This window comes from Littorina saxatilis, linkage group LG13 (genome assembly GCF_037325665.1).
Source record: "Littorina saxatilis isolate snail1 linkage group LG13, US_GU_Lsax_2.0, whole genome shotgun sequence".
Taxonomy (NCBI): Eukaryota; Metazoa; Mollusca; class Gastropoda; order Littorinimorpha; family Littorinidae; genus Littorina; species Littorina saxatilis.
Genome location: NC_090257.1, coordinates 31,389,227 through 31,399,226, shown reverse-complemented (window position 1 = coordinate 31,399,226; position 10,000 = coordinate 31,389,227).

Below are 10,000 nucleotides of genomic sequence, written 5' to 3'. Positions count from 1 at the left end.
GTCGACAAAGTGTGACTGTAACGTAATTTTGTCAATAACAACGTTCCAACTACTTGGTTTAAACAAGTGTATTCAATAAATTCCATTGGTACTATTACCGCATACATGAAATAAGGAACATGGAGCACAACAAGCTAGGCTTATAAGCGTACTCTTAAAAGCAAATGAAATTTGGCGGACGATTTTAATATAACAAATTTGAAATAATGTCAAAATAATTAATGGTAAATTATGGAAGACAAACATGTAACAATAAAAGGAAAACAAAACAAAAGAAAAAAAAAACCAATGCTAAACTAACAACAGTACTCACACGCGCTCGCACACTCACTCGCACACACACGCATACAATGACTTCCACATGGTTGAAAATAGAATACTACCAGAACAAGGAAATGTAAACAGTACTGCACATGGTCGTTTCGAACATGGATGAGATAAATGCATTCATTATTCAAAACGTTTGCTTAATAAGATAAACCTGAATAACTGGTCAAATATCAATGCATTTTTGCTGTCTGACTTGTCTCTATTGCCATACAGAAAATCATCAGCGGTTAGCAAATCATAGTTGGGCAGTGTTGACAAGGTGACTTCACGTATTTGAAGAGATAAGGGGCAATGAAAAATATAGTGCTCCGCATTTTCAACACGATAACCACAAGTGCATGACGGGTCGGGAATTAAATGTCTGTCAAATAGATCACTATTTAGATTGCTGATCCTCAATCTCAGTCTGCAATGGATAATTTCTGATTTTCGATCAGATGTGTATCTATACGAGGGAACAACAGAATCATCAGAACTAATACGTTTTTTAAATAACCCAATAGAATCAAGTTGTTTTACAGTATCTGGAAGCTCATTCCACAGGAAAGTCGAAGACAGAAAAAATGACTTTTTATACAATTCAGTTCGAGAGTGGGGAGTCTGTCTGTCAAGTGGTCTTCGTCTATGGTAAGGGTTCACAGAAGCAACGAGAGGAGGCAGACGTTCTAGTAAGTATGGTGGCACGCGTGCATTAACTAATTTGAAATACAAAATCAATTTGTGTCTTTTTCGCCTCTCCTTCAGTGTTGTAAATCCTGATTCATCGTACAATTTTTGGTGACTCGTGCCACGAACTGCACCTATAATGGTTCTTATGGCATCAAGATGCAAGTTTTCTAATAAAGTAGCTAATCTGTCAGAACAGTTATCCCAAATGACGTCAGAAAAATCAAAATGGGGAATAATAAAAGATTTATACATAAGTTCAAGTGCCTTTCGGCTTAGACGATACTTATAGGACCGAAAACATGAGAGAAGAACACGTACTTTAGATATAATTGACTGAACATGTGATTCCCATTTGCAGTCGCTCTGAATCAGTACACCAAGATGTTTGTGAACGTGGTTTTCTCTCAGAATTGTTCCATCAAATACAAGAGGAAGGGTTTCAGGCATTCTATTTCCAGAAAAGGTCATCAAATCTGTTTTTAAATTATTGAAATTAACTTTCCATTTTTCCGCCCAGTTTCTTGTTTTTTGATTCTGAATTTTGGAACGTTGGCAGTCTCTTTGTTTTTGTATTTGACCTCAATGGGACGACAGCGCGTGCCACACAGGCGCACGAATACCGTGAGAATGAAAGCGGTCGTTACTTCAGGTCTTAAATTTGTGTGGTGTTGTAAAGGATCAGTTTACTATTTTAACAATTCATAGTACTTTAAAGCTCAATGGGAAACCTAAATTGTTAACGGACTTTGTAGTCTTCTTCTTCGGCGTTTGTATACTGTACAAATAATCTGGCAGATTTAAGGTAAACGAAAGCAGGTCAATGCCTCTTGACTGATTCACATAGATTTTGTAAACATTCTTTTTTTTTCTATCGTTCATACATAGACTAAAAAAAGATCACTAAAACCCAAATCTGGGTGGAATATGAATAAATATATGAAAATAATACGCTTGCAAACCAGTTGCCGCCTTCGTATCTATAATGACAACAGCCTATTACTCAGATTCACACACACAACAGCCCCACGTACCTTGGCGTGACCTTTGACAGGCGACTCACCTGGAAACAGCAGACAGAGGAAGTCGAAGCCAGAGCCAAGCTAAGGTTAGCACTAATGAAAAAGCCAACTGGCACAACGTGGGGCGCAGCCGGATGCAGCAATCCGCAAGAAGATGTATGTGGGCAGCGTCAGACCAGTACTTGAGTACGGAGTGACGGCATGGGGCACAGCAGCCAAGTCAAATGTTGACAGAGTCAGCAAGGTGCAGAACCAGGCGGCCAGAGTCATCACTGGCGCCATGCGGTCAACCCCTATCCAAGAGCTGGAAAACATCATGGGCCTTGAGCCCATGGAAGACAGAAGGGACACCAAACTCCTCACCCAGGCAGCTAAATTCAAACGACTGCCAACTCACCCCATGAAAAACAGACTGTGCCAACCAACAAAAGGAAGACTGAAGAGAGGAAGCTTCATCCACCAGACGAGGGTGTTGGAAAGGAGACACCAAGATATCCTGGACCAGCAACCCAAAGATATCCCCCAATTCCTTGAAAACCCAAGCTGGAGTGATGAAGGAAGACCCCAGATACGCTGCAGTATTCCTGGCGTTGGCAAGAAAGACTCCCACAGCTGTGCTGAACTGAAGTCTCTCACCATTGAACACATCCACAACTCCTACCCCCAACGCCAATGGACTCATGTATACACTGACGGATCTGCCGACCAGGCTGTCAGAAGTGGTGGTGCCGGAATCTACATAAAGTACCCAGGAGGTCGAGAAGAAGAACACATCTCCCTCGCTACCGGCCTCTACTCCACCAACTTCAAGGCTGAAGCAGTAGCGCTCCAGACAGGTGCAGCCCACGTATGGCTGCCTAAATGGCGGGGTAAAAACGGTCATACACGTAAAATTCCACTCGTGCAAAAAAACACGAGTGTACGTCGGAGTTTCAGCCCACGAACGCAGAAGAAGAAGAAGAAGGTGACAGCAACCCTCAGTATACAGCTGTCTTGAATAACGGTGTTCTTCATGGTAAGTTAAACAAAAAAAGTCAGCATAGCTATTAACTTCCCAATGAAAATATCAACCGTGTCCTCAAACAACAGGGCAGATTTAGTGTGCATGCATTCTTTACATATCTACTTCTTTCGTAAAGAATTGAGAAGACACTGGTACGACACAGCAAACCATGTAGTAATCTGTTTGTCCTACATACTGTAGCCTACGTGCCAGTCTTTTGCTCAAAACGTCCCGCAGTCGAGGCGCCCACATTTTCTTTCTTTCTTTCTTTATTTGGTATTAAACGTCGTTTTCAACCACGAAGGTTATATCGCGACGGGGAAAGGGGGGAGATGGGATAGAGCCACAAGTTAATTGTTTCTTGTTCACAAAAGCACTAATCAAAAATTTGCTCCAGGGGCTTGCAACGTAGTACAATGTATTACCTTACTGGGAGAATGCAAGTTTCCAGTACAAAGGACTTAACATTTCTTACATACTGCTTGACTAAAATCTTTACAAACATTGACTATATTCCATACAAGAAACACTTAACAAGGGTAAAAGGAGAAACAGAATCCGTTAGTCGCCTCTTACGACATGCTGGGGAGCATCGGGTAAATTCTTCCCCCTAACCCGCGGGGGGTGCGCCCAAATTGAAGACGCGTCTTATGGAATTGGCATCAAAGCACAAAGACATCATTCTAGAAAGTACTGCGTGATGTTTAAGTTCTCAACATTATTCCAGAGAAAACAGCAAGGGTAAAAGTGTTCCTACAATGACGTTTGTCTCGGTGACGTTTTCATCACAAGCAGTGGAAAATCGAGTCATCAGGTCCCTGCCAGTCTAATTTAACACGACCTCATTTACATGATATACCCATGCACCAGTGAATTGAACGATATTGTTATCTCATGGGTGGTCTCTCTCACGTGTGTAGGATAATGTATCAGGCATGGGAATTGTCCACCGAAAGGCAAATTTCTGCCGAATTGTTTTTTGTTCCGCCGAAAAAGCAGAAGTTTCCGCCGAAAAAAAAATGGGGGAGGCAAAAATGGTTCTAAAAACTGAATTAAATGGCAAACTTGGAGCTAAGATGACACCAAATTGCACCATTTGGGTTCTTTGGAGAGAAACAAATTCCGGGGCGGCGGGGGGGGGGGGGGGGCTTGGCCCCGGACCCCCTACCGTAAGGCTAGGTGCTTCGCGCCGTCGACTTTGTTATTACTTACACATTTTCAGCCTTTTTTACAATTTTTAATTCCCGTGCCTGATGTATGTGTGTGTTTGTTTGTGTGTGTGTGTGTTGGGGGACAAAAAGAAACGAACACGCATTCACAGGAATAATTAAACAAAAAGTAGTCAACTTGCTAGGTGTGGGGAACGACGCTACCCAGAATGAGAGGTAGCGCTCATCATTGAGTTAAACGATAACCCATACCTAATCGGACCACTCGGAATTTCATAATCAGAAAATACTCATATATACTACATTTGCTTGCGGCTTTGATAACATTTTCTCTTCGCTTACATGCAAACTTATGACGCAATTTTGGGGTAGGACAAACCTTTTCGGTCACCTTTTCAAAGTGTATAAAAAGATTTATATTTAATCTTTTTTATTGTGAAAATTAAATCCTACTAGTATTTGAGGTTTAGTAATAAAACTGGAAAATTAAACCCAAAACGGACGACTAAGTCCGTTGTAAAAATAAGAAACTAAAGGACCTGTGAAAAGAAGGGCTTGAATCGATTCATGCCAAATGTTACGACCAATGGAGTAATCATTTCGGGAAATCCCGATCTTAAGTGTTGGTGACTAGACCCTATTAGTGATATAGCACTCGACTGGATTTAGCCCAGTGACAAGACATCAAAGGGAAAACAGCGTGCCTCATAGGCACCGCATAATACAGTGAAAGTTGTCATTACTTCAAGTCTTAAATTCCTGTCGTGTTGTGAAAGATCAGTTTACTAATTAAACAATTTAGAGTATTTTACAGCTCAGTGGGAAATCCAAATGGTTCACGGACTTTGTATTCAAACACGTTATGAGATTCTGAGCAGTAGGGTACACAGTTTATATACAATACTAAACACCGAGTCTGGCAGATTCAAGACAAACTACTTACTAGAAGAGGTTAGTGTCTCGATGATCATGCCGCTTGACAAGTTTACAGAACTGCCAAGAAACTCAGTCTTTTTTCAAGTTCTAACGTTTACTGCAAAAGTTCATTGAAACAGTCAGTCTTGGTGGCATATTAATATACATATACAGACACACACACACACACACACACACACACACACACACACACATACACACACACACACACACACACACACACACACACACACACACACACACACACACACACACACACACACGACAATCACTAGTATTACGTGCCATTTTCTTTTAGTCAGAAGAACTCTATAACACACTCAGTGACAAATTGCCGTGCGCGCGACTGCAAAAGGAATCAGAGAGTACGCCAAAAAACAACACCAACACAAACAACAAACAACCAACAACAAACAACAACAACAAGCACGTCAATTTCAGGGACAAACAGACGAACCTACACTGATTCACAGTCTAGAAAACAAACGGTGTACACCCGAGCGCAGGCAGGCAGGCAGGCAGGCACGGCAGGCAGGCAGGCACGGACGTACACATAACGCGTGGCGCGTTGGAACTAGCAAAACAACAACAACAACAAAGAACTTAAAGCGGTCCTGACAACCGTGTGTGTGTGTGTGTGTGTGTGTGTGTGTGTGTGTGTGTGTGTGTGTGTGTGTGTGTGTGTGTGTGTGTGTCTGTTAGTGTGTGTGTGTGTGTGTGTGTGTTAGTGTTAGTGGGGGTGTGTATGTGTGTGTGTCACTGTTAGTGTACATATATGTGTGTGTGTGTGTGTTTGTGTGTGTGTGTGTTAGTGTGTATGTATGTGTGTGTGTGTGTCTGTTAGTGTGTGTGTGTGTGTGTGTGTGTTAGTGTGTGTGTGTGTGTGTGTGTGTGTGTGTGTTAGTGTGTGTGTGTGTGTGTGTCTGTGTCTGTTAGTGTGTGTGTGTGTGTGTGTGTTAGTGTTAGTGGGGGTGTGTATGTGTGTGTGTCACTGTTAGTGTACATATATGTGTGTGTGTGTGTGTTTGTGTGTGTGTGTGTGTGTGTTAGTGTTAGTGTGTGTGTGTATGTGTGTGTGTGTGTGTGTCACTGTTAGTGTACATATATGTGTGTGTGAGTGTGTTTGTGTGTGTGTGTGTGTGTTAGTGTGTATGTGTGTGTGTGTGTCTGTGGGTGTGTGTGTATGTGCCTGGTATTGTGTGTGCATAATTATTGCCTATAATAGGAAACCATGTGTATGCTGTAACCACAGTGTGAGGTAATGTACATTTTAAAGACGGTGAGAGAGTTTGAAAGATCTGTAAACGAATTTAAACAAGATAGATTTAACCAGTGAAACTTTGAAATATATTAGACTGGATAAATTGCAGTTCACATTTTGCATCTTTATGATTGGGCCCATCAGATTTTTCTTACATGTTTTGGCGTCAGTAATACACTTGGGGGGGGGGGTAAAGGTGTTTGTGTGTATGTATGTGTGTCTGTGCGTATGTATGTGTGTCTGTGCGTGTGTATGTGTGTCTGTGCGTGTGTGCAATAGGAGCAGAATGGAACGAACACGCATACACAAAAATAATGTAACAAAAAGTAGTCGAACACAAAAATAATTTAACAAAAAGTAGTCGAACACAAAAATAATTTAACAAAAAGTAGTCGAACACAAAAAGTAGTCGAACACAAAAATAATTTAACAAAAAGTAGTCGAACGTGGCAGGTGTGGGGTTACGACGCTACCCAGAATGGGAGGTAGCGCTCATCATTGAGTCAAGCGATCACCCACACCCAATCGGACCACTCGGGATCTGTTAATGCGAAGATACTCATATAGTACTACATTTGCTTGCGGTTTTGTGAACAGGTCTTCCTCGTTTACATGAAATCTTAAGACACAATATTGGGGTAGGACAAACTTTTTCGGTCACCTTTTTTCAAGTTTTGAAAGAGTTACATTTTTTCTTATTTATTGTGAAAATGAAACCCTAACAAAAATTCAGGTTTAGTAATAAAACTGGAAAATTGGACCTAAAACTGCCTAGTAAGTCCGTGCAAAATTAGAAGTAAAAATGACTTGTGAAAATAAGGGCTTGAGTCGATTCACGACCAATGGTATAATCATTTCGGGAAATCCCGATCTTAAGTGTTGGTGACTAGACCCTATTAGTGATATATATAGCAGACTGGATTTAGCTCAGTGACAAGGCCTCAATGGGAAAACAGCGTGCCTCATAGGAACCGCATAATACAGTGAAAGCTTTCATTAGTTCAGGTCTCGCATTCGTGTGGTGTTGAAAAAGATCAGTTTACTATTTAAACAATTCAGAGTACTTTACAGCCGGCTCAGTGTGAAACCCAAATCAGTGATTCACGGACTTTGTAGTCAACACGTTAACCTATTCGGGGGCATTCGAGTACACAGTTTACTTAATACACTATACACCGAATCTGGCAGCCGGGATCCAAGACAAACTACTAACTAGAGCAATGAAGTTATTGTGTCTTTTGCCTCTTGACAAGTTTACAGGGCTGCCAAGAAACTCTTTTTTTCTATCGTTTGCTGGCCCGGAAAAGTTCATTAAAATCCAAGTCTGAGTGGAATACGTACTATAAACACACACACACACAACACACACACACACACACACACACACACACACACACATACACACACGCACACACACACACACACACACACACACGTACGCCGGCACACACTGACACACACACACTGACAGACACACACACACACACACACACACACTGACACACACACACACACACACACACACACACACACACACACACACACACACACACACACACGCACATTTTCGTCTGTTGATCGTAGGTAATTTGTCTTCTAGAGTAAATATAAAACATAACAGATCAATTTCTTTGTCGCTGTCACAAAACGCAAAACGAATTGTCGAGCGATGTGGCGTCTTAACCGTTGCGCCGCGAAGCAATTGAGCAAGCAACAGCACTTTGCGCGTAAAACACGTGAATTTGCGTAGTCCCGTCGGTAACCTGAGTTCCACGTCTGGCTCAGGTCGGTTACGCAAGGCCATAGACCATTTATCCTGGACCGCCAACTAGCTCTCTCTCCGCTCTTTCTCTCTATTACGAGGTAGCGGCCTCTCGGATTTTGGAACCTACGCTTACAAGCCTTTCAGAAATCAGGGGGACGCGACGTGATATCCGGTGTCGATTGTAAACATGGACGAAGCTGACCCTCGTCCACAAGAGAGCTCGCAGAGTTTGGTCCAGGCGTCACATTGGCTGGACACGTCAGCAGTGGGCTGTGGTCCTCTTCACTGATGAGTCAAGGTACAGCCTGGAGCACAACGACGGCCGTGTGCGCGTGTGGAGGCGACAGGTGACTGCCCATGGTGGGGGTTCCATCATGGTATGGGGTGGGATCTCTGCCCATCACAGAACCCCCCTCTACCTCATCCAAGGCAGACTGAACTCCCAGCGCTACAGGGACGAGATCCTTCGCCGTTTTGCTGTACCCACATTACAGCAGATTGGAGCCCACTCCGTTTACATGGATGACAACGCCACGCCGCACCGTGCTCGGCTGGTAAACGCCTTTCTCCAGCAAGCAGGGGTTGTCAGGATGGACTGGCCATCCTGTAGCCCGGTTCTGAACCCTATTGAGAACTTTTGGGATGCACTGGGGCGCCGAGTGCACGACAACCACCCTCCACCACAAAACCTGCAACAGCTCTGGGGATTCCTTCAAGCAGAGTGGCAGGCTGCACCCCAGGCTAACCTGAGGAGGCTTGTCGAGTCCATGAGACATCGCTGCACTGAGTGCCTGGCAAATCGTGGAGGCAGCACTCATTATTGACTTTGTTTTCGTGATTTTCACACAGTCGAATGAACTTTGAAAATTTGGTGACTTTTGAAAATGATCCCTGCTGTGTTTAAAAATTTGCCAAACATGGATTTGTCCATTCATCGCTTTGATTGTTTTGTATTCAAACTGTCGAATAATGAAATTACATATGTGCGAACGATCATCATTGTGTCTTGACTGGTTTTGGTGCATTGCGTAATATAAAAAGTGTTCCTTGACTTTTTGTGAGTAGTTTAGAAAGATAGTTAATAATTACAAAGAAAAGGAAGCAAACAGAAACTAATGCCCTCTCTACGTATGGAACTATACAACTACGTAGACCCCTAGAGCTGGAGAGGGGGTTCCAATAACATACACATAAACACTCAACTACAACACTCAACCGCAACCGCAACACGGTGGCCTAGTGGTAAGGCGTCCGCCCAGTGAGCGGGAGGTCGTGGCAATCTAGTGGCTGCTCCGCCTGGCGTCTGGCATTATAGGGTTAGTGCTAGACTGGTTGGTCCGGTGTCGGAATAATGTGACTGGGTGAGACATGAAGCCTGTGCTGCGACTTCTGTCTTGTGTGTGTCGCATGTTAAATGTCAAAGCAGCACCGCCCTGATATCACCCTTCGTGGTGGACTGGGCGTTAAGCAAACAAACAAACTACAACACGCAAGGTATAAAGGTATATCTAGCTACACTATCTAGCTGCAATTCTTTTTCAAAACTCTATTTCTCAATTTTAACTCAGAACAAAGGGAAGCAACTGCTTTTTAACTACAACAACAAAAATGTCCTTATTGAGAATTTTTTTTTTTTATACTTAGGGCTATGTCATTGTGGAAGTGGAATATGAAATTAGGGAAGTTACTTTTAATGCTTGAAAGTGCTAATGCGTGCTCTGCCCTATCTATTTAATCTGACTCTTTCACTCTAACTCTATTCACTTCACAAACAGAATTTAGAGGATACAGACTTATTATTTATCCTCAAATTCAATACAACACTCTTCACGTCAATAACATAGAAGT